The sequence below is a fragment of the Podarcis erhardii genome (assembly GCF_964252035.2).
Source record: "Podarcis erhardii genome assembly, chromosome: 3".
NCBI lineage: Eukaryota > Metazoa > Chordata > Lepidosauria > Squamata > Lacertidae > Podarcis > Podarcis erhardii.
The window spans coordinates 24,911,991-24,936,215 of NC_138507.1; the positions used below are offsets into that span (position 1 = coordinate 24,911,991).

The 24,225-nt window shown below is 42.7% G+C and overlaps 1 protein-coding gene across 7 annotated transcripts in view; it reads right to left on the reverse strand.

The window, feature by feature from the left end:
* DLGAP2 (DLG associated protein 2) overlaps positions 1 to 24,225 on the reverse strand; it is a 412,887-nt gene that overhangs the window by 291,245 nt on the left and 97,417 nt on the right. For 3 of the 7 annotated variants that reach the window (XM_081856891.1, XM_081856892.1, XM_081856890.1), the window contains exon 1: positions 16,250 to 16,390. The exons of the other annotated variants lie outside the window; for them this stretch is intronic. The gene's annotated coding sequence lies outside the window, so the exon portion shown is untranslated. Of the gene's footprint in view, positions 1 to 16,249; positions 16,391 to 24,225 lie in introns of those variants that run through there. 7 annotated transcript variants of the gene reach the window in all.

Genomic DNA, 24,225 nt, shown 5'->3' on the forward strand with positions numbered 1-24,225 from the left:
GGCGAAAGGGACTGTAGGGTTGCACATCATTTGCCCACCTCCACAAAGTCATGCAGCTCCTCCAACCCCTGCCACAACTCAGAAAACACCAGTCTTTTTGCACCCATTGACACATTTGCAAGCTGAATACATTGTCACAGGCACCCCACACCCTGCAACCAAGCACACACCACAAGCTATCTTACTGGGTACAATAGGATGCTTCTTTCAAACATATTTTCAGCACTGTGATGCTGTGAAGGCCTCTGTGGGTGCATGGGTGCCCCAGGGCACCACGTTGGTGACCTGCCTCTCATAATTTCATCAGCAAGGAATGTTCTCTCTGTACAGAGGTTCCTTGTGCTATGTAGAACTCCAGAAACAGACCTGGTTCCCCACCCCAAAAGTCAGTGCTTTTTTTCTAAAAAAAAATGTTTAGGGGTACTCTCATTTTGACTCAAGAAAATTGCCATTTTATAGTTCAAATGGGGGAAAATAAATACAGTAAAGGCCGCTATCGGGGGTAGCAGCGGAACTGATGATTCACCGTGCCATTCAACAGAACTAACAATTCACCGTGCTAGAGAAGAAACTAAAAAATGTTAAATGTTTAGTTTCTTCTCCCGTTAGATTCACAAAACGTTTTGGGGTGTGCGTACCTCTGCATCCTCCCAGAAAAAAAGCACTGCCAAAAGTTATGGCAATCAGAATGGCAGGGGAGGAGCTAAACTCACAGCTGCTATCAGCATGATTATCCTCTACATATGAGCAATGCGTGGAGAAGACTACGATCTTTTCACATTTCTTAAAATTCAAGAAAGAACGCATTCCCTTCACAAATACTCCCTGCTTTTTGTTCCACATTTGAACACAAACCAGCTATAGCTAGATGATATACCTGTACCATAGACAGTTGCGGTGAAAGGGCATGTTCTTCAGATTCTCGCATGCTTTTATCGGGGCACTGTTTAAGATTTCAAAACGTTGTTTATATTATTTACTCAGTCAATGAGGTGGTGGTGGTAGGAAGCCACAGGAAGCCACTGTGTTATATTTGTAGCATGGTGTAATTTTTCATGTTAAGCTCGGTCTGTTCCCATGGATACATAAAAAGAATCCTTATAGGATTCTCTAACTTCAGATTTATATGTTTAATGAATTGTTTCCAGAGACGGTACCCCTTGAATTTCACTGCCTTTTGTCCCCTCTGTTTACAATTTCATGTGTGTATGCATGCAGCTGTCAGTTGAAGATAGCTTCGTTCAGCCGATGGCCTCCTTCAATAAAACCTTAAGCCACAGTAAATCTGTTTGTCTGTGAGATGCCACAGGATTTTACTTATTTATTTTTAAAGAGGTTTTCTCCTTATTTACTAACGTTATCAACAATTTGGGGCCGTGGACTCGCTGTGGTTTAAAACACCTACACTAAAGATACCCCTTTCACATCTGGGATCTATCACGGCAAAGGTTTTTCTATCGAAACCATTTAACTGTTCGTATTATTGCTTCAAAGCTGTTTTCATTATGGAAACGCTAACAGCACTGGAATGAAATTCATGTCACAATAAAGCCACTTTCAACTACATGGGATTGGCCTGAAAGCAAGCAATAAAACCAACAAGCACAGCCAAATCCAAAGAAGCAGGGGCATAATTCAAACCGCAGATGGTACCAAAGATTGAGGCTGTCCTTCTGCACCACTCTCGTGGAAAACTAGTGAAAGCAACAGCACTTCATTGGTACTGCACATAGGGCTCTCAGTGCAGCTTTGTGTGTGGCTGCCATACATCTACCAGTCGATTGAGAAGGTCAGCAGTGTCAGCTCTGCCTGCCCCCTGTTGGGGAAAGAAGAAACATCTGGATGCAACCCTTTCTCTCCCCCCTCCCCAGATGTGCACTGAGATAAAAGCTAGCAGCGCTGACCTTGACTTGTACAGCATTCCCTTTCCCAAATACGAACTCCTCAATGGTCACTCACATTGTTTAAATAAAGGAAGGTTTTTAAAATATTGTTTTACACTGCTTAAATAAGGGAGTGTGTGTGTGTGTGTGTGTATATATATATTTATATATATATATATATATTTTCTCAAATCATATTCTCCCAGGGAGCATATGATTCTTAGGCAATATGGTCAAGAAAATGGGAGAGACACTATAAACAGCATTGTCATCAAACAATATCCCAGTACATCTTATCCCAAAGGAATTAAATACAGTGTTTCACTGATGTGGGAGAAAGTAAATACGCTTGCTGGAGCACTGCTCAAGTCCCCTCTCCCAGTTTTGGTGATCAAAGTGTCAGGGATCTTATTTGTTTATTTAACAGATTTATAGATCACTTCACAGCAAGAAGCCAATCAAAGCAGGTTACAAGATCAAAGCAGGGAAAAAGCAAAAACACCCAACTTCTAAAAGTAATAAAATCATTTCTACAAAACTAAAACTAAACTAAAACCCAATAAAACTGCTTCTTGCAAATTCTAGAAAAAACATAAATTCACATCTGGAAATGTGAAATTAATGTTAATAAATGAAATGCACTTCTCTTTTTGTATGTGTCCCAGATTAAAATGTGCTACAGGATGCTTGGTTCTGGAGCTGGCTGGTTTGGAGAATGTGGCAAAATATTGACTCAGGAGGATTTAATGTTTTTGTTTCACTATTTTAAAACAATCTATAAACTGCTTAATATATAATATCTAAGCAGTGGTCAGAAGTATATACACACAGGCATAGGATAAAACAAAATTACAAAGCATACTAAAAATCATCCATTGTAGTTTGTATCGGCTGCAAATTAAAGCCAGCAATTTAGCTGGGGATGGCCTGAGCTTTTAACTCACATCTAAAGCACAGAATAGGAGATTCCTGTCTAATCATCAAGAGGGCACCATAATGCTGGTTCAACCATACTGAAGGCCCAGATTGGGTGGCACCACCAACCAGGCCTCATCAGCTGAACACAGGGTCCAGCTAGGGATATATAAGGGACAAGGTGGTCTCTACCTGGTCTTGAATTGTTTATGGCTTTATAAATGAAAAAGTAATACCTTAAAGTCAACTCAGTAGAACATAAGCAGCAAGCACAATTCTCTCAACACCTGTTGCCTACTGCTGCATTTTCCACTAGCTGCAACTTCAGAACTAACCTTAAGGGGAGCCCAGCTATCTAACTGGGGTCTTTCTGAGGCTACCTGCTACTTCCAGGTACATCAAGAGAACTTCTGCTGCACTTACACACCGGAAGAGAAACAGCACGTGGAGTGTGGCTCTTGCAAACACATATCACAACATTTCGGTGAGATTAGGATGTCATATAAAACAATCACAAACTTTTAACTTAAATGCATGCACAAACATCTGAGACTGACGCACTAAATGCAAAATGAATGGCACCTGATGACCTTCTCCTTTTTAATCATGTTTTTGAGTGGTTTTCCAAAAGTGCATTATCCATCTGGACGCACCACTGGCCAACATTTAAGGCTTTGTGGAGAACCTGTTGGACAGCTGGGTCCCTCTTGGGGAAGTAATCTCACAACTAGACTGGCCTTTTCTATTATCCTTCCAAGACCACTGTCCACCACATAGCTAAAACCAGGAAGGGAAAGGGTGAGCAATTGTATTGCCTTAATTGGACCAAATACCTATATCAAATAAAACTGTTACAAGAAATACGACCAGATTGCTTCCACAAAATATAACAGGAAGCCTTCAGTGGTGGACAACAAGGAACTAGCAATCTGTATATGTAGCCCCTTAATGACTTCTAGGAGACATGTTGATTCTGGTGTGTTTCTTAGCTGCCCTTCGTTGCCAGGGACACTCACAGGGCTAGTCATAGCATGAAGCAGAGTGTGTTGATCACACCAGGCATGGATCTGGTGGTGGTAGTGATGGCAGCACTCAAGCTGTTCTCCTGAACACCCCAACCCCCAGGCATTACCCTGTATTGGATACCTCTCCATTCCACATGGCTAGCCCTGAACTCACTAAGCTGGCCTGATACCCTCATGATGCCCAACCAACAATGTTGAGTATGATTTAATGGCTGGTCCAGTTACCTTCTGTACTTGGAATATGGGGAGAGGGGGACATTTTGTCCTTCATCTCAGGTAGCAAAATGTATTGGACTATTCCTGAAAATTCCTGACTTGAAACTGTCCCCTCTTTCAAAGCCCCTGCTTCCCACCATGTAATCTTCCTTTGGATTTCTGTCTCCTATCATTGCTTAAGGTCTATTAGCAAGTATTATAGCAGCTGTCCAGTCCAACCAAGGTTTCCACTGCCTTTGCTCAGCTACAGGGAAAAGCAGCAGCAGTCAAAAAGTAGATGTTTGGTGTCCAAAGCAGGAGGGATTGAGTGCTGGCTCCAGCACGTTTTCAGGGTGACAAACAATCACCATGTCTATCTCCTAAATCGCAACTTTCAGGCTTCAAGAGAGTTCTACTTGCCCTTGATAGGCTGTGAAGACCTTTACATTTCTCAGATGATCCTCTCTTCTCCCAGGAGTGCATGATTCATAAAAAACATGGACAAGAGAATAATAGACAGAAATGGGCTAAAGAATCTATGCATACACTTTCCAAAGACAGATATTCTATTTAATAGATGTGCAAAGTACCAAGCTTTGCTTTCAAAATGTAAACAATTAGGCTAGACTCTGCTATGCCCTATTCATTTAAAGGTAAAGGACCCCTGACAGTTGAGTCCAGTTGCAGATGACTCTGAGGTTGCACCTTGCTTTACAGGCCGAGGGAGCCGACGTTTGTCCGCAGACAGTTTTTTCCGGGTCATGTGGCCAGCATGACTAAGCCGCTCCCTCTTGCGCAATGGAACACCTAAACCAGAAAAGCGCATGGAAATGCCGTTTACCTTCCTGCCACAGCGGTACCTATTTATCTATTTGCACTTTTTGGTGTGCTTTCAAACTGCTAGGTTGGCAGGAGCTGGAACTGAGCAACGGGAGCTCACCCCGTCGCGGGGATTCAAACTGCCAACCTTCTGATCGGCAAGCCCAGGAGGCTCAAGTGGTTTAGACCACAGCGCCACCCGCGTCCTTATTCATTTGCTGGAGCACCATTCTAACATAGGCATTATTGCTACTTTAAAAAATTTGCTTGTTATACTTAATGATAAACAGTATACTGTATCCAATTGCTCCTTCTATTTTTCTGCATATGATACAAAAACCATCTCAAGGGAGCTTCTGCCAGGTCCACAAGTGCAGTTTCAGCATTTCCAAGCCCTGCAAAGTACCTCAGGCCACACCACTCCTCAGTGATTTACATCATGGAGAAAATGGCATGCCAGAGGCCAAGCTCACCTGTCCTTTCCTGGGACATTTCCCACGCTTGTGTTTATGTGTTGCAATGACTAGTGAAGACTACAAGAAGCTACCAACTGAGCATTCCTGAAGAACGTACCTGGTAAAATGCACTGCTAAAATGCTAGCAGCACAGCCAGATTTTGCGGCATGCTCGTGCCACCAAGCTCAGAAATCTGCTCTTCGGATGTAATTGCTTCTGCACATATTAAGAAATAATATGGGTAGTGGGCTGCCCCCATGATGCATCCCTCCTCTCTTTAAAAATGGGTACATCATCTTCATGAGACAACTAATCTCATGACAGTAAACACACAGCTATAAATATTTTAACCAAAGTTTTTTTTATAGTTTTTTTACTCCATGTTTAATAGACAGCTGCTTCATAGCCCCTGGAAGCAGTCAGGACTTGTAGAACACCACAAACAGTTCTGCAGGCCTATGGAGGCTTTGGGGTTTCAGAGAGCAGCCCTTCCCCCCCATTCTGTACAGTGGGGTTTCCCAAACTTGGGTCTCCTGCTGTTTTGGGACTACAACTCCCATCATCCCTAGCTAGCAGGACCAGTGGTCAGGAATGCTGGGAACTGTAGTCCAAAAAAACATCTTTTGAACCACTTTTGAAAAGGAGAACAGTTTCAAATGGTGGTCTCCTGCTCAAAATGAGGGGGGGTCATACATCCCATGTATGTATTCCTCAAGTCCTTCGTCAAGTGTCTAAAGTAAAGGTAAAGGGACCCCTGACCATTAGGTCCACTCATGACCGACTCTGGGGTTGCAGCGCTCACCTCGCTTTATTGGCCGAGGGAGCCAGCGTACAGCTTCCGGGTCATGTGGCCAGCATGACTAAGCTGCTTCTGGCGAACCAGAGCAGCGCACAGAAACGCCATTTACCTTCCCACCGGAGTGGTACTTATTTATCTACTTGCGCTTTGATGTACTTTCGAACTGCTAGGATGGCAGGAGCAGGGACTGAGCAACGGGAGCTCACCCCATCGCAGGGATTTGAACCGCCAACCTTCTGATTAGCAAGCCCTAGGCTCTGTGGTTTAACCCAAAGTGCTAGCCGCGTCCCGCTTCGTCAACCTCTAAAACTGTACCTCTCATAACAGCTGCTGGAAGCCATTGGAGGAGAGAGTGCTCTTGTATTTCAATCCTGATTGCTGGTTTCCCACAGGCATCTGGTTAGCCACTATGAGAACACAATGCTGGATTAGATGGGCCATTAGCCTGATCCAGCAGTTCTTAACTGGTCCACATGATCCTTTTCTCAGATGTGAAGTGGAACAATAGCAGCGCAAAACACTGAAATCTCTAACAGTTCTCAATCGGAAGCAAGATTTGTGGTTCCTGGAAGGCCTTCCACATGAGTGTACACTTGTGAAATATTTCAGCTGAAATGATTAAGGGAGCTATTGTCTAATTAGCCTACCCAATTAACAACCAACTGATCCCCTCCTTCCTATTTTTAATGGCAATTTAGTCATGAAATGTTCACTTCAGCTGCCGTATGGATGTTCTGAACAAATGCGAAGGGATTCAAGAGGAAATGGCAAAATTGACTTTAAAGGATATATACTGCTGTCAGAGGCAGAAAAATAGATGGGGAAAGGTAGAGAAAAATAAATTCTTTAATATTCTCATTCTCATTTTAGATGCCATTTCTGTCATCAGTGTGCAACATAAATCAGACATAAATGTTCTTAATGTCACAGAACCAACAAATAAACCACAAATAAACATGGCCAAAAAACCCTAACCCTAACATACCCAAAATGCTTGTAGGGATGTTGCTGTACAACCCTATGCTTTGCAAGTAACCAAACATGGCCACTTTTGATGCTTTCCTGCTCTATATGCTCCTCTTTGCTCTTGCTAAGGACCCCATGAAAATGGAAATAACATGTCTGCCACAATTTGTTAGATTGATTGGCTCTCAAACACTTTCAACCAACTTGTGTTCTAAAGCAGAAAGACTAGCAGCATAAATGGACAAGCATAAATCTCTCATCATACGTAGAAAACTGAGCCAGGTCACTGGTCCATGTATTCTTCAGATGCCTTTCCCAGCCTTGAAACCTGAGATCCTTTAGCTGAAACTGCCAGGATTAGATCTTGGGATCTTGTGCATGTCAACACTGTGCTGTGCCAGTGAGATATGACTCTCCTCTTTCTAAAGGTATCTGAGTACACCCCGTTAAAGGCAGCTTCCCAGGGACTGCTGTGTCAATTCCCCTACTCACAGTATGGCTCCTTTGAGAGCCACAGATTTTGCTTGAGCTCTCCTCCAGCTGTACAGCAGAATCCACAGAGGCTACCCAGTGGGAAGCAATGCTGTTTCATGCAGCATTAGTGCCTGATCTGGTTTATGCAACCAAATGCACAGATTCGGCGAAGGGGCTATGCAAAAAGACAACTCTTTCTCTGATCAGTTATCCCACAATAGGCCAGAGACCTAGACTTACTGAGCCACAGAAATGCTGAATGTGTGTAATGATCCTAAAAATCTGCATTTCTTGACACTGGAGATCTGCTGAATATTATTCCCTGCACTATCTGCCAGAATGGAAGAATATTATCATTCTAGATATTTGTTTTGCCTCAAAAAATAAAAATAAAAACCCATCATTCTGACTATTCATGCTACAGAATATTTATTCTGGAATGTTACTGACTGCAAGCTATTGAAATGCACTGGAAAAACGAAGAATTAATAAAACATTGCCCTGCAGTACCTGCTTTGTAGGGAGGAGTATTGAAAATGACCATGGTTCCTTTAAAAAGCCCAAGAATTATGCATTTCTGGTGACTGTTTGCATTAGTTCAAATGCATCTGCAGTTACCTGTGTGTTGTGTCTTCATAAGGACAGCACACTAGAAAAGTAAAAAGTAGAGTACAAACCTATGGCCTGTAGTAGTTAATGTCCGGCTTCCACATGAAGTAAATGCAATCTGCTGTTATTTACAGAGGGGAATAGGGTTACCAGTTTTTGATTTTGTCTTTAAAAAAAATATAAAAAAATGGGTAGCTGGGACTAGGAGGCACAGAACCAGAGTCAGTTCAAGAAGCAGTTACAAAGAGCTTAGCAAACAGCAGAACACATTTTGCAAAACTCATTTTGTTTGTTCCTGGTACTGGTGAGCATGGGTAGATTTGAGTCCATGCTCGTTTTGTAGAGTGTAGTGAAAGAGGTATCCAGGGAGCTGGGCATAATAGCAATAGCCATAACACTCCCTATCAAGTTGGCTCAGCAGAGCTTGGGGAGGCAGTATCTACAAGGGACGTTGAGAGAATATTGATGGCCCAGAAATGGAAGCAAGAGGAGCTACCTACGTTAGAAGAATGGAGAATGAAGATGATGCAGAACTTGATAGATTGACGGGAAGGATCCGAAATCGACGAGATCAGAGATTTGCAGAAGACTGGGAAAAGTTTATAGAATATATGCACAAATTAAGTGATAACCAAATAACGTTTGTAAGTTTTAATGAAGCTCTGTGAGAAGAAACGTTAGAATGTGAGCAAAAATAAGAACTAATTTATAAAAGCAGTGGAAGTAAGATCTTAGAAATGTGTAAGAAATTAAGAAGGGAAGGAGTATCAGTCAAGTTGAGGGAAGTCAAAAAGAGAATGGAGATTAAAAAAATGTATTAATTGTATAAATTTTGTATTGGAAAAATTGAATAAAAATGTTATATAAAAAAATATACAAGGGATGTTGAGAGCATTTGGGCACTCACATAAGCAAGGACCCTTGCTCAAATGCTTGCAAGCAGGATCGAGGCTTTTCTCAGTTAGGTGAACTGCCATTGCTTCCCTTTGCCTCTCCTTCAAAGCCCAGAAATTTCCTTTTCGGTAACAGAAAGGTGGTGTGGCTCTCCGGCACATAGCAGGGCATCTTAGCCTTTGTAATGTCAGCTGTCAATGGGACATTCTGAGGCATGTAGTTTCAGAATGATTTGCCAGCAGGAAAATATGCTCTGCTGGGGGCCTGGGAATTCATGCCTCTGCTATCTTCCCCCTGTCCCTAAGGTAGGTTTCTGGGCCTTGGGGCATGGGAGTGGCAATAGGTGGAGATAACCACTGGTGTGTGCCTTTGAGCTTTTGTGGCTTTCTATGCAAACACTCAAAAAGTTCTTGAGTTTTTGAAGCCTTCTATTGGAGCCTTCCCAAAGGCTCAATCCCTTTCAAGGTGAGTGGCAGGATTCCTGGGATGCACCTGATAAAGCACATGTGTGCACCTTGCTTACTCTGTATGTGATTATCATAGACTTCATGTCTCCAGCTTATAAGAACATAAGAAGGGTCTGCTGGATCAGACTAAAGGCCTATTTAGTCCAGCATCCTGTTCTCACAGTGGCCAACCAGAATCCTCTAGACCAGTGTTTCCCAACCTTGTGCCTCCAGCTGTTTTTGGACTACAATTCCCATCATCCTTGCCACTGGTCTTGCTAGTCAGGGATGATGGGAGTTGTAGTTCAAAAACAGCTGGCGGCACAAGGTTGGGAAACACTGCTCTAGACAGCCAACATGCAGGACCTGAATTATTATTATTATTACTATTACTATTATTATTTTATTTAAACCCCACCAATCTGGCTGGGTTTCCCCAGCAACTCTGCACGGCTTACAACACATTAAAAAATTGTAAAACATTAGACATTAAAAATTTCCTGGTACAGGGTTGCCTTCAGATGTCTTCTAAAAGTCAGATAGTTGTTTATTTCCTTGACATCTGATGGGAGGGTGTTCCACGGGGCAGGCGCCACTACTCAGAAGGCCCTCTGCCTCATTCCCTGCAACCTCACTTCTTTCAGTTAGGGAACACCAGAAGGCCCTCGGAGCTGGACCTCAGAGTCTGGGCTAAACAATGGGGGTTGAGACGCTCCTTCAGGTATACTGGGCAGAGGCCGTTTAGGGCTTTAAAGGTCAGTACCAACACTTTGAATTGTGCTTGTAAACATACTGGGAGCCAATGTAGGTCTTGTATGGTCTTGGCAGCCACTGCCAGTCACAAGTCTAGCTGCCACATTCTGGATTAGTTGTAATTTGCATGTCACCTTCAAAGGTAGCCCTACATAGAGTGCATTGCATTAGTCCAAGTGGGAGATAACTAGAGCATGTACTACTCTGATGAGACAGTCTACAGGCAGGTAGGGTCTCAGCCTGAGTACCAGGTGGAGTTGGTAGACAGCTGCCCTGGACACAGAACTGACCTGTGCTTCCATGGACAGATCAACAGCACACTCCCCATTTGTGAATCCCAGCAACTGATAGTAAGAGACACCTTGCCTCTGACAGTGGAGGCTCGTAGTGGCTTGTGGTCACTAATAACCTTATCCTCCATGGGTCTGCCTTTTCATTTTTAAAGACATCCAAGTTGGCAGCCATCAATGCCTCTTGTGGCAGCGAATTTCATAGTTTTAACTATGCACTGTATGAACAAGTATCTCCTTTTGTCTGTCCTAAATCTTCCAGCTTCCAGCTCCTCTGGATGGCCCTGGGTTCTAGTATTTTGAGAGAGAGAGAGGCGGGGGAGAGAGATAAAACTCTCTGGCACCCTTTGCTATACCAAGCATAATCTTACACAGCTCTTATCAGGTTTCCTCTTACTCAGTTTTCTTCCAAACCAAAAAGGCCTGAATGTTGTAATTTCACCTCATAGGGGATTTATTTCAAGCCCTTGATCATCTTGGGCAGGGAGGGGTTGAGGCGACTAGAACTAAACACAGTATTGCAATCATGCCTGCAACATAGATTTGCATAACAGCATTATGTTATTGGCAGTTTTATTTTTAGTCCCTTTGCCTATAATTCCTATCAAGGAATTCACTTAAAAACAACAACTACCGCAGTGTGTTGACATCCTCACTGAGTTATCCACCATGATCCTAAGGTCTTGTCACTGCCAGTTCAGAACCTATTAATGTTGCTGTGAAACTGGGATTTATTTATTTTTTCCTCCGATGCTCATCACTTTGCACTTGTTCACACTGAAACTGCATTTGCCATTTTACAGCTTTTACCCAAGTTTGGAGGAACCATTTTGGAGCTTTGGGCATTTTTTTTTTTTTTTGCTTTAATCACCCTGAACAATTGGGTATCATTAGCAAATTTAGAGACCTCATTACTCACCCCTAGCTCTGTATCACTTATGAGCAAGTTTAAAAAACACAGCTTCCAATACCAATCCTTGGAGGAACTCCACTTCAGACCCCTCTCCCTCCCCTGAAATAATTGCTTAACAAAAGCCAACTAGGAATAATTTGAATATGAATGTTTTAGTATTTTGATGGCCATTCCCAGAATCCTCTGTAACTATCATGCAATTAGAAGATTTTTAAAATAATAATAAAAACACTGAACATTAGCTTACCCCCCCAATAAATCTAATGTTATATAGGCAGCACAATCATACTGAGGTCAAGGAAGAGAGAGCTGCCACTTTGTAAGCCCTGCTGGCCTCTCACTTGGTGGCTTTTTACATTTCTTCCCCATTTTCCCTTACCACTTTAAAAACCAAAACGCTCCAGAATGCTCCTTTTTGTTCTTACTGCCCACACAGCAACCACATTGCAACTTTCCACTGCCCACCCTTTGGGACCTTGCAGTTAGGGATGCTGGAATACAGTGGCCTTTCCAATCTGTAGACAGAGGCAGAGATCAGCTGCAGTGATTCTCCCATATTTATTTATTTTATTAGATTTTTTTCTTTTAACCTACCCTTCAACATACCCACATGTAAGAAGGCAACTGTTTGCCACATCAGCGCTGTTTCTGTTCCACTGCAGTTTGGTTTCCATCAAATACTACACTATCTGTTTTGCTCTTTGATATTTAATGCAAGTCACATAACCTGGATATGTATTCATGCAACTTTCATAACGTACATTCATGTTTCCTGCATGTTTAGCGGAAATAGTAACATCTAGGACAGAATCTAAAGTATATGTAACTGAGAAGGAGGAGGAGAGTTTGGATTTGATATCCTGCTTTATCACTACCCGAAGGAGTCTCAAAGCGGCTAACAATCTCCTTTCCCTTCCTCCCCCACAACAAACACTCTGTGAGGTGAGTGAGGCTGAGAGACTTCAGAGAGAAGTCTGACTAGCCCAAGGTCACCCAGCAGCTGCATGGGGAGGAGTGAGGAAGCGAACCCGGTTCTCCAGATTACGAGTCCACTGCTCTTAACCAGTACACTACGCTGGCTCTCAGGGGTAGCCTAATGCATTTTGGCACCTGAGATGTTATGCTCTGATGCTACCTGCCCCCCACAATGGGAGCTCAAACTCTGTAAGGGGTGTCTTTGCATCGGCTCTTTGATTCAGGAGAAGCCTGTACAAAGCCCTGCCACACTGCCAGTGGGGTGGGGTGGGGAAAATCCTTTCTGAATCCTTTCCCTTCAGGAGGAACCAGTGCAAAGCCCTACCACACCACTGGGCAGGAGCCTCAAGCTGCACCTCTTTAATATTTCACACTGGCAAAGTAAATACAGATCGCTGAAGTCTGCATTTCCATGCATGCTTACTTGATAATGAATCCTAATAAACTCAAGGCGACTTCACTGGGGCATCAGTGGGGCCTCTGGATGAGCACGCAAAAGCTTGAGCTGCATGATGCATAGCTACACTCCTCATACAAGGACCCAAATCTTCCTACAACTCAGTTTCTGTGCACCAACTTGTACATTCTCAAGCACAAAATGTAAATTACAAAACAGATTTGCACCGTGCATGGGTATCTCATGCCATTTTATTATCTCTTTCACCAACCATATCCAAGAGAATGCATGGGTGCATGAAGCTGTCGTCTTTAGCTATAATTTTATTAAACGGTGAAGATATAATTACCTATATGCCTTCAAAATTAACCACAGAAATAATAATATCTCAAAAAAAAAATCTATCATACTTCCTTTTAAAAACACAATTTATCTGTCTGAACCTCTATTTCCTGCAATAAATTTCCCAGTGTTATATTAACTTCTGTGTCACTTGCATTATTTGAATAGGCTATATTATTTCCACTCTGCATCAAGCATAAAATGTTATTTGAGGTGCATAGGAAGCTGCCTTATGTATCATGTGAGTCTATTCGCCTTAGTACTGTCTACACTGACTTGCAGTGACTCCCCAGGGCTGCAGACTTTCCTAGCCCTACCTAGAGAGGCCATGAATTGAGACTGATGCTCTGCTACTGAGCTATGGCCCTTTCCCTTTTTAAAGTGCATATTAAATACCAGCATCTGTTTCGCCACTGTTGAACAGAAGGCAAAGTACTCCGTTTCCAGCACCATGCTACTAACATGGTTGCTGCCTTTAGTAGGTTGCATAGATGGGAAGAATAGAACAACAGCCTTAAAATATGCAGACACAAGCACACCTAAGCTCACTGAAGTCAATGGTCTTAAGGACACCTAACCTATATGAGAGCAGGCTACAAAAGAACATGGTTTTGATTGTTCAGTGAAATCTTAACTCTCCCAGTGGCTTCTTCATTCTCAAGATACCAAGAGTAATTATTCTGGCCAGAACCAATTATTATCCCATTTTGTCTCCAGCTTAATCAAACTGGAGTCAAACCTAATTTCACAAGTCCCAATTCATAAACTAATTTTTAAATCTGAAATTTTCACTGAAAATTGTATTTGGTGAAATTGTGAAACATTTAATATGAAAAAGTATTAAACCTTCAAATGTATTTTCCTTTAGGTTCCTTCCTGTTCTAAAACAGCCTGAAAATTTATTGATATGTTACCAGTTTTTATTTGTAGATCATTCCAATTAAATAAGCCTATCTTGGCAAATGAATGAAATAATCAGTGTTTTATAATAGTTTCAAAAAGTGAAATAAAACTGTCTATAGAGTTAGCATTCTTGTATTCTGATGTCTCCTATATTAAGTTTGTACTCCCTGCAATGTTAAATCAACAGCCTTCCTAAAGTGTTTGACTTTAATTGGAATAGACCATTTAATTGTTGGCAGTTGTCTGACAGGGGGAATGTCTGAAATTTTTCTCTGAAATCTAAATTATGCAAATCAGGTTATAGTTAAAATTCAATCAGCCAGAGTACATAAAAAGCTGCATGTCACAATTAGTGCGGAGTAACATGTAAGGAACTAAATGGCTGGCTGAAATTGTACCCTTTGTACCGATGAATTATCTCTAGAAATAAGCTTCAATACACAGGAACAAACTTCCCAGTTTCTTTTATGTTCAGAAATAACTTGTCCAAGTATATTAGGGAGAATTGCTGCATGTATGTTCCTTAAATAAATATTTCAAACCAGTTTTGCTTGGAAAGTAAAAGATGCAATGCCCAACAGCACATGCCAGCTTAATGTACTGATGAGCAAAAGTAATTTCCTTCGCCTTCCAGTATTTCAAGAAAGAATACACTGCAAAATGAGGTGCTCGCAGGTGTTAACTGCGCACATATGTAGATGCGCTGCAAACTACTTACAGTCAGCTATTCACAGATTAACCATTTTGCCTGTATTCTTCTGCATGCTAGATGATCTTATCTGATCACTTGTTGCTGAACAAAGAACATACAGGCTGCATCACATGAAGATAAAATAGGATGCTTTGGTGGGTTAAAGGTATGGTTACAAAATGCCGGTCCTAGACCTCCCTTAAAACTTAGAATAAACTTATATATTGAAAGGCATGTTAACAACAAAGTGCAAGGGGGCAGCCATTCAGTGATTGTGCCATCCTGAGGAAATGAGAGAGGTAAAAAAAATAAAAATGAATTGGATGGTTTTACAACTACAATAGTAGTTCACCGAGAGTCTACAAGAACTGTTTGACAAACCTTTATTTATTTGTGTGTCATTGCCTAGACTCACTTACCCTTGAAAATCACATTGCACGGAAAATGCAGGCATCTAAACTGGCCCCACATACAATGTGCATTTCAAGCCTTCCAGGCACCAACAGAGAGTTGTTGCAAAGTTGCCCATTCCAGTAAAGACGATCATAGGTGAACCTTAGTAAAGAGGACCTAGTAACCTACTGTTACAACAGACCCCTTCATTCTACTCCTTCTCAAGCAATTCTTACCCAGCATGAAATCCCCTCTCTCTATAATTCATAAAGTACCAACCTCATCATTATTGGAAATTCTTTTCAAGTCTTCTCTAATGATAGGGCTAGTATATTAAAGAATATATATTTTAAGCAGTGGTATCATATTCGTACAACAGCAACCCACAGCCTTTATTCCCCCCCCCCAACACACCTCAATTTATCACATTTAATGCAGTTGATAAGAGGTACTACTGAATCATCTTCTGCACGCTGCATTACAAAGAACTGGCTTTTTTATGGTGGGGCTTTTAATATTACTGCCTTCACTTCAAACGGAGGCTAATGCAGCTGAAGGTCCATAGTTTTGCTGGAAGAATATGGAAAGCAGAAAGGCATATGGCACATGCTTACTGCAAAGAGAAATACAAAACCTAACATGAGCCCTGTCTTAGAAATTACATATTGCAAAGGTTAAACTGGAGGCTGAACTTATCCTCCCCTTCCCATGGCATCACCTGTTAAGTTCAACACTTTCCCTTAATATATGTTCTTTTCCAATCTGTTCCTGCAGCTAAAACATACCATGCAATGCAGCAAGGTTGAAATAAAGGGGGAAAGGAAAAAAAAGAAAGCCTGATCATTTTACTTGAAGACAGTACAGCTTCATTGCTTGCATGGAAGAGGCAGGTGGTAGAGGGGGGGGCATGGTGCAAAGTACTGGGGGAGGGGGAGAATGAGAAAGAGAGCGAGCCTCTGCTGAAAATTAATGAGCTGGCAGACTAATTAAGACAGTATTCCTCACCCCTAACACACAAACACACATCATACTTATGTGCATCACAGCATCGTATAGAATGAAAGTATACACAGAAAGCAAGAGAGTGAGAATTGAGTCATCTCTGACTTACCGTATCCGAGGGTCTTGCTGTACTGCAGGCAGCATCCAGGGAGAGCGTGAAGCCTCACACAGATCAGGAAAAATATGCAATCAGTGAATGATTCAAATGCATTGTTTTTAAAAAAGGAAGGCCAGAGACTGAAGTATGTATCCAAGGAAGGACCTCGTTAGTCACAGCTTTGACTAGCCTGCTACACAGCTCTGCAAAACAACTATACTGCAGCATTGTGGCAAGCATAGGATTGCAATGCATGTCCCATATATTCAAGCATAACAGAAAACATGGTCTGGAGCTTATTCCATGTGGATAAGGGGCTTTATTGCTCAAGCAGGAAAAGAAGGGCTATTTTCCCCCACCTAATCAAATCACAGGGGGTGGGGGGAATAGAAGATCTGTCTTGATTATTGTACAGCATTATTCTCCAGGATATCAATTACATAAAGCAGGTGCCTCTGCCTCCTGTTTCCCAGATAAATGCCTGTAATCTCATTTCACAAATGATCCCTATGTAGAGAGGAGCCACCTATTGTGATGATATCATTTGCTCTAGTCTCCATAAATGGGCAACTTCCTACTAAACGTCACAGCCACTGACGAAACAAAATCTTTAGAATATCTGAGTGGGCAGAGGTGGTGGATGGGGTCCGTCCACTTACAGCTGCAGCTTCTTCTAGTTACTGTGATACCACTACGGATCCTACATCGTTATCAGAAGAGCAGTGCAAGGAGAACGAGCACTGAAAAACTGCCTGAGACAGCTCCCACTGAAAAGAACAGGACAGAAACAAAAGTTGTCCTGCCTAGAGATTGGTAAGCAGGCACCCAAGAGAAACCTGCCCTTTCTAAGTCATTGGGCATTTCAGGAAGCACTGGGGGCAACATGCAGGCTGAATGAAAGCCACACAGGAAATGTTAAGGACAGTGGCTGTGTTCTTATCAGCAAATGAGCAGCACTCTGTTTCTTGTGCCTTGCCACTGCAACATGTTGACACACAATGCAGCCACCTGCAGAAATATTATGCGGCCGTTGTGTTGCCATTTATTAGTTTTTTTAAAAAAAATACTCAAAGGTATCAAAGCCATTCACTCCAATCCTCAATCCCACATCACTGCCATTTGGGAGTGATCATTCTGTGATATTATGGCAGCGGACAAAGCTGTATTGTAACCACTGAATAAATGTGGTGTTGTGGTTGTTTTTAAAAAAGGGGGTATCAAAGTCATTTACATTGCAATTACCAATGGCTTTAAATTCTTATTTCAGCTAGGTCAATATTTCACAGTGCAGTCCTAATAATAATAATAATAATAATAATAATAATAATTTATATCCCGCCCTCCCCAGCCAAAGCCGGGCTCAGGTATACAGTGGGCCACACTAACAGCATAGAGTAATTGTGAGAATTTGCTGGCCTGGACATTCCAGAATGTTGTGAGGCTGGCTGAAAAATACAGGTGAAAGTCCCATATTGGCTGGGTGATTTTATCACATCTCAAGTGCCAAAAGAAATGCAATTTCCAAAGTATTCTGCTTGTACAAACTAGCTGCCCTTAGTTGTGACAGGTACCATGCTGCATGAATGCCACCTTTCCATTCTGGCCTTGAAAAATGTGCTTGTAACTGTAAGCACTTCCAATATTTAAAGTGAATCTAGTCCACTACAAAAGAACTGGGTTCAAATTCATGCCACACTGGGTGTTCAGTGCTTGCTTTAGAAACAGAAGTAGGATTGGGGAGGGCAAAACACCCTCTTCCCAACCCCTCTACTGTTGAGAATATTTGTCTCCTTTTGTGCCTGTTCTCTGCCATTATCCCCCTCAATTGCTGCTGCTTTGGTACCCAAAGCACTTCTGAGTTTTCAATAAACTTTGCTTCAGCCTTTCTGCTAAATTCAAAAGGCTAGAAAGCTATGTTTATGACTTGAAGCCCAGATAGCTTCAGTGGCTAGGACTGCCAGGTTTCACTGCTATGCCAGCCATGGCCATTCCTGGACTGAGATAGCTTGGCTACAGTTATCCACGCTCTGGTCTCTTCCAGGTTGGATTACTGCAATGCATTTTACATGGGGCTGTCCTTGAAAATGGTCAGGAAGTTGCAGCTTCTGCAATATGCAGTGCCCATGCTACTAGCAGGTGCCTGAGGGAACTCGCATATAACACCAATTCTGGAACAACTGCATTGATGAGCTTCTGTTTGCTACAACTTTAGGAGATGTCACAGAGAATGCCCTCTCCTGGGCCTTCACCTAGTCAAACATCTAAGGCATACCAAGATGGACCTCTCTGACAACCATCACACCCAAAAGGATCTGCAGGCCACTTGCTGAAGCTGATGGAAGGCACTTTGCACCACAACGAAGGACCCAGGTGTCCTCCCAAGCTACGTACACAATCTTTTGGAGGGAGCGTAACTCCATCAAGAGCAGGCAACATGCCATCTATCCAAGTCTCAAGAACCATTCACAAACAGGGCCTCAGTCCGGATAACCCCACTCAGCAGTTTCAGCTAAATGTTAAACAGTGTAAGGGGTAATATTGTACCCAGAGGAACCTCACATAAGGAGCCCCTGCACTACTCAGAAAAGCTCTGCTGGACAGAACAATGAGGAGGCAATGGAGGCAGCAAAGTAAGCCTTCTTTGCTGCCTCCAGTGCCACTAGGCAGGCTCCATGATGAGCCCTCACCAGTGTTTTATTGCATTTGTTTGGAGTTTTCCTCCACCTATGCTTGAGTTGCTTCCTAGCTTGTTTCCTTGCCCTAAGCTCTGGAGTTTATCAGGGAGCCAAGCGGGCTCCATGAAATGAAAGAGGGTATTCAGGGGCAATCGTGTCAAAGGCCTGAGCCATTTGGCTGCTCCAGAAGTTGGCCTTGACTCTGACAGGAGTGCCAGTTATATCAGCTGGAAAATCCCCCAGAACCTCCATCAGCCTTTAAGGAAAGGCCATCCTGAGTTCTTTTTGATGAGGGGTAGTACCGGTATATAAACAACAACAGCAGCAACAGGAGGAGGAGGTCCCCCACCTCTGCAGATGGGAAAAGGTTCTGAAAGGCTAAATCTCAACAGGAAGTGATCTGACCAGGACAGGGAACTGATATCAGATCACCCTCTTCCTGCCCTGTTGAGAAAACAAAGTCCAGAGTGTAGCCTGACACATGTGTTAGTTACATGTTGGGACAGCTCCATGGTCATCATGACAGCCATAAAGCCCTGGGCCACCCCAGAGCCAGTTGCTTTAGCATAGATCTTGAGGTCTGGGAGTCCTCAACACTCCCTTTGAGAGCAGCTTTGTCAGCTCAGGCAGGGAGATGGTGGGTGGTAAATCAGCAGAATCCCTAATCTGAGCCAATTGTCCAATGCCAGGAAAACACACTAATAATAATAATAATAATAATAATAATAATTTAATTTATACCCCGCTCTTCCCAGCCAATACCGCGCTCAGGGCAGCTAACACCAAATATAAAACAAGTTGATTGAAATACAGTGGTACCTCTGGTTACATACGCTTCAGACTCCACTAACCCAGAAATAGTGCTTCAGGTTAAGAACTTTGCTTCAGGATGAGAACAGAAATCGGGCTCTGGCAGCACGGCAGCAGCAGGAGACCCCATTAGCTAAAGTGGTGCTTCAGGTTAAGAACAGTTTCAGGTTAAGTACGGGCCTCCAGAACGAATTAAGTACTTAACCCGAGGTACCACTGTACAACTTAAAAACAAGATTAAAATACAATATTAAAATGCAGCCTCATTTCAGCAGAAACTCAAAAACTTTTTGGGGGATGAAAAATCAAGTCTTCACCAAGGCTAAACTATCCAGACTGGTCCTATGTGGGCCAGAAAAAAAGCCAGGGAAGTCCCCAAGTAGGAGTTGTCCCCACCTGGAAAGAGAGCCTGGAGAGAGTGATGGAATCTCTATAGACCACAGGAACTCCGCCTCCCCAACCCTCAAGCCTGCTCTGATGCTGCACCGAGTACCCAGATGGGCACAACTGGGTAAGACCAACTCCACCCTGCTCACCCACCCAAGTCTCAGTGATACAGACCAGATCGGCCTCCTCATCCAAAATCATGGATCATGGATGAGATGGGTCTTACTCAGAGGCAACCTGGCATTCAGCAGCTGCAGACTCGATGGCTGGCTGATAGATGTGTTAATGGCCTGATCTAGCAGGCTCTTATGTTCTTATTTTCATTCTGGATAGCTCAGTTGGTTAGAGCATGGTGCTGATAATGTCATGGTTGCAAGTTTGATCCCTGTATAGGACAACTACATACTCCTACATTCCAGAGGGGTGGATTGGATGTTCCTCAGGGCCCCTTCCAACTCTATAATTCTATAATATGATCTTTATTCATAATTTTTTTTGAACTGATTACTTTACACAGTAATAATAATAATAATAATAATAATAATAATAATAATAATAATAATTTATATTCTGCCCATTTTGCTGGGTTTGCCCAGTCACACCGGGCAACTTACAACATACATAAAAACACAACAAAGCATCAAACATTAAAAAACAAAATATCCTATACGAGCAACAAACCAACCAATGAATCAATAGAAACCAACAACAACAATAACAATAACAATAATATCAATAATAAACAGTTTACAGTTATACCCAAATTAAAATAACTGCCAACCCCAACTAAACATTTAACCAGAGTCAAGCCTACATAAGCAAAGCAGAGCAACCAAAATCAGAACCGCTTAAAACATTATAAAACCTTTTAGCCAGTTGCCCCAACCCAAGAGTTGTTCCAGCAATGTCCCTCCGGCCTCCCAGGAAGGGACACAAAGTGGCTTCAAATCAGTGTGAAGTACAAATATGCATTCATGGGAATACAAGGGGAAAATACAAAAATGAAATTAAAACAACAGTGACAATGTAAATTTTAAAAAATGTATTGTGTATTTTGGGTCCATGGACTGCAATAAAGTCGTGTGTGTGTGTGTGTGTGTGTGTGTGTGTGTGTGTAAATTTAAAAAAATACAGTGTCATGCATTCCAAATCCTAGCATGATAGGATGGTGGATTTTTACTGTGGCCCTTATTGCTAATATAAAAAAATTAAGTGAGTGCTAAGTCAAAGCAAATTTATTTGCTTTTTTTTTTTTAATACCATGAAGAAATATCATTTTGAGTCACTATTTCCATGAAGGCTAAATATCACACCTGTAGTCCAATAGCACACATCTCTCTAGTGTTTGGGTAATGTCAATCTGGCTGCAATGAACAAGCAGCCAATTAATTGTTTAGCTTTTATTTTTGATTTCAATATCTAAGTGCTTTTAGCTCACTTGGACAAAGGGAAGTGAATGCTTCATTAATTGGAAAGCGAGATGATCATCCCAAACAAAGCCACTAAAAGAACAAACTTTACATAACAAAGCTAACAAAACTATAAGTGCACATGAATATATGAGCATGTTCACAAAATTTTCAGTTCCTTCATCTGCATGGGGTCATCTAGTAGAAAGTCTAGGGAGTGGCTGGATTCATAAATCCAGGTTCTCTTTGCCTATGAAATATTGTCTTCCCTATGAAACATTTCCTTATCATTCCTACCTTGGGTTCTAATTCATTACTACATGTCTGAGTTAGGGTTTAAATGGTGGGAGGCTCAGTCTTGTTTTCTGCCATATATATCAGGATCAATTTTGTTATCTCCTCTCAAGGTGAAGCAAATGCTGAAAGATGCTTTCCATGTGGACCAAAGCTATTTGCTTTGACTGGCTGGTGGAATCAACGGCTCCATCAGCTCTAATTCAGCCCTTCCTTACAATCATCTTGATAGAGACAAGTTATTGGAAGCTTTGTTTTAAAAATGTTAATCTGGGGAAGAGTTCCAAATGGGTGGTCACAGTTGCATTCTGGACAGCGTTGGCATGACCCAGTACTCTGCAGACATACCACCTGCACCTAGGTTCAAAAGTACCCTGTTTTCACTTCCTTCAACCTATGCCTGGGTGCTTCCCATATCCCCATCCAGCTCTTCCTAATGGTTCAAAACAAATTGATTTGTGTTCCACAGCTGGGTTAACATATTAATGAGAGGCTGGGAGATGATGTGGAAAGTGCACAAAGTGCCTTCATTCACCCAATAGCCCCCTCCCCCGGCTGTCTTTGCTTTATTTAAGTCTATGGAAATAAAAGGGGGAGGATCTTTATTAAGACTATGTGAGTCCGCTGCAAGGTGCCTGTAATGGTTGTAAGGGGGTTACTTGTGCGTAAATTGCCTTCAGTTTAGTCAGTTTGTTTGCTCAACCATGTTTAGGGTTAGAGCTCGCCCTCCGTGACCTGTTAGTCACTTGCAGAATCCGTCAGTGGGCGTTTCTTGAACCTCTTCCAGCATAAAAGCTGTTTGACCCCAAGTCTCCTCCTATGTTCCCTGTGCGGAACGCGTCTGCGCAAGTGAAGGGAAGGCAGGGGCGTGCCAGCGCTCTCTCCACTAGATTCGGGTGAAGGGTCTTGGAGCCCTGTCACCAATTCCTCCATCTCCCTCTCATCTCTATTGGTGTTACGCTGAATTCCTTCCCCCCTGCTGGTCCCCTCTCCGGCATCGCTCTGGAGCCCTGCCTCCGCCTCTCGCTCTGCTCGCTCTGATGTCAATTCCCTGACAGTGCCCATTAAAAAGGTAAAGGGACCCCTGACTATTAGGTCCAGTCGTGGGAGACTCTGGGGTTGCGGTGCTCATCTCGCTTTATTGGCCGAGGGAGCCAGCGTACAGCTTCCGGGTCATGTGGCAGCATGACTAAGCCGCTTCTGGCGAACCAGAGCAGCGCACGGAAACGCCATTTACCTTCCTGCCAGAGTGGTATCTATTTATCTATTTGCACTTTGACGTGCTTTTGAACTGCTAGGTTGGCAGGAGCAGGGACTGAGCAACGGGAGCTCACCCCGTCGTGGGGATTCGAACCGCGAACCTTCTGATCGGCAATTCCTAGGCTCTGTGATTTAACCCACAGCGCCACCCGTGTCCCCATTCTAGTTGAGAGAGGACTAAAGATGACAACTGGAATGAGGAGAAATGGTTGATAGTGTTGTTCCACTGTCACCCCTCCCCTTCCCACCAAACTCGCTTTCGAACTGCTAGGTTGGCAGGAATGGTGCCCATTAACTAGTGCTAAATTGGATCACGCTACGAATATTTTTGATAATGCCACCAGCTGGTATCAAAATGGGTACGGTACTGAGATTGCATGTGGGAATTTGATATACAACTATATAGGGACACTGTGCCATATTATCTATGAGCCAATGTTGAGACATTTGCTATAGCTGATTGAGAGGTGTGATCATAGGACTGTAAGAGCCTGGCAGGCATTCACAGGAATGTTTAATCTCCCCATCAATGTGGCAGTCACACCTGACTCTTCCTTCCCTTCCCTTTATCACTTGCAGACATGGTGCTAAGTGTCTAGTCATGGTTGGGAACTGGAATGTGTGGATAAGACCCAGCTGGGGTCAAAAGCTATGATGGTTGGCCTCATAACTTGGAGAACGACATTTCCATCAATGATACAGAATTAGCTTGCCCTAATTATTCAGTTCTGTAGTCTTGGGGAGCTCCTGGACTCCAGGCTTGTAAGAGTGTCAAGAAGAACATTTTATTTTATTTTGAGCCCATGGGATGATAAGAGTAAATAATATGTCTATGAATGTACATTATGGTTAATGTTTTGCAGTGCAATCCTATGCAAGTTTACCAAGCTCTGTTGTGTTCAATTAGAGTGCTGTATTTTTCGCTCTATAAGACGCAGCAGACCACAAGACGCACCTAGTTTTTGGAGGAGGAAAACAAGAAAAAAAATATTCTGAATCTCAGAAGCCAGAACAGCAAGAGGGATCGCTGCGTGGTGAAAGAAGCAATCCCTAATGCTGTTCTGGCTTCTGGGATAGCTGTGCAGCCTGCATTTGCTCCATAACACACACACACATTTCCCCTTACTTTTTAGGAGGGAAAAAGTGAGTCTTA